The sequence below is a fragment of the Mus pahari genome, chromosome 10 (genome assembly GCF_900095145.1).
Source record: "Mus pahari chromosome 10, PAHARI_EIJ_v1.1, whole genome shotgun sequence".
Classification (NCBI taxonomy): Eukaryota; Metazoa; Chordata; class Mammalia; order Rodentia; family Muridae; genus Mus; species Mus pahari.
This window is the reverse complement of record NC_034599.1, coordinates 97115291-97117243: the sequence shown is the minus strand read 5'-3', so window position 1 is coordinate 97117243 and position 1953 is coordinate 97115291. Positions and strand designations below refer to the sequence as shown.

Genomic DNA, 1953 nt, shown 5'->3' with positions numbered 1-1953 from the left:
TAAATCTTACTTGTATTTTATATGATGCGTGAAATATGATAAACCGTTGTCCAGATAGACGATGTGTTACACCTGTCTAATTTTATATTTTAAATAACCACACTAAGAAGGGGAAAGAAATAGACACAACTGATTTTTAACAACCTATATTGCCAGCAAGCATATAACCAATATAAAGATTATTAACAAGGCCTTTCGTTCCTTTTTCCGATATGGAGTCATTAAAAGTCATAGGTACTATGTATCTATGGCACACTCCAATTTAGATGTTAATTTTCATTGAAAATACATGAGCAGCATTTTAGTTTTAATAAAATATACAGATAATTTACCCAAGTTGTTATTCCAAACATACTTAGAACTTCAATATATGAATTGATACAAAAAAATAATTTTCTTTCCATAAGTGAACATTTTCTCCAGAAGATGTGGGTCACTAAATGGAAACCTTGTTGCAAGGCCTGGGAACTCTCTCTGAATTAAGGTTAAGGTTAAGGTCCCAGACGCTCCCAAAACGACAAAGGCTATTTCTATTGTTTTTTTTTTTTTTTTTAATCCCACCATAGCTACATGGTCACATCCAAATTGGTGAAGATATGCACACTTTTGTGGTAGGACAAAGAGAAAATCAAGCTGGAACTGACCCCCAAACTTCTCTGCTTGCTAGCTTCCATAGTGCCAGAAGGTGAATGCAGACTGCTGGGGAGAAAAGTCGATGGCCTTGCCAAGTGTTGACTGGATGCTGCACACCAACTTCCAGGTACCACTTATACCCAGCGGTGTAATGGTGGCTTGAAGGTTCCTGGGGTAACCCAGCACTCTTTGATCAGATCTAATGTCTCTTCCAAAGAGGGGAATTCACACCTGATACCATGAACCCCATGACTGAGGAGATCATTGGCCCTAGGGGAGAAACCACTACTGTTGTTTGTCTTTTCCCTCTCTTTTAAAAATTTTTAATGATGAAAACAAAATTGTACCTAAAAGTTGCATTTCAAAGCTGGGTCTCTAAATGCATCCTTGTTGACAACAGTCTTATCCAAGGGGATAGCCACAGAGTACCTTGTGGGTGTGAGGTGACTGTCGTTATAAACTTTCACAAAGGACTTGATCTTGGCTCCCTTGGTGATTTTCTTCTTGCCCATGGCAGCTGTCACTTTTGGGGGATAGCAGTCAAGTCCAGCCACCAGAGCATGGCCGTAAGGGCAGTCTGAGGTGCCATTGTCAGTGTTCTTCATGATGATGGCTTTGTGTCCAGAGTATTGTGTCTAGCCAGGACCAGCATCAGTTCCCTGGGTTTCATGAACTTGCCCATTTCGACAGCAAGCAGCCGGCACCCAGCAGAAGGACTCTTGTTTTTCTAAATGAGCACACGATCAGACTACCATCTATACATTTGTGTCTAAACCCATAGATTAATACAGATCTAACCTTGACCAGAGAAGCTTCGGAAGTGGGCAGCAGTTAATGCAGAGACCCATGACTGGTTAAAGTGCTAAAAATAAATATCTGTAGAATAACTCTAACAAAATTGGAACACTGGTTTCAACTACTCCCCAACCCCCACCTACCAAGGCGCAAGGAACATCATGGAAGAGGGGACAGAAAGGATGTAAGAGCCAGAGTGCTCTGGAGTACTCTCTGCTGGACACTGCATGGCCATAGCACCCGTGAACTCAACAACAGTTGTGCTTCCCTGGACAGGATTATTCCAGTAGGATTAGTCAGTATCTCAGTAGGATCACTTACTGGACTCAATGGGTTACAAAATGAGAGAGGAAGAAAGAGAAAGAAAGAAAGAAAGAAAGAAAGAAAGAAAGAAAGAAAGAAAGAAAGAAAGAAAGAAAGAAAGAAAAAGAAAGAAAGGAAGGAAGGAAGGAAGGAAGGAAGGAAGGAAGGAAGGAAGAAAGGGAAGAAAGGAAGGAAGGAAGGAAGAAAGAAAGAAAGAAAGAA

The 1953-nt window shown here is 40.7% G+C and overlaps 1 pseudogene; it reads right to left on the bottom strand.

The window, feature by feature from the left end:
- Positions 1-980: 980 nt before the first annotated feature.
- LOC110328430 lies at positions 981-1315 on the bottom strand (annotated as a pseudogene).
- Positions 1316-1953: the final 638 nt, after the last annotated feature.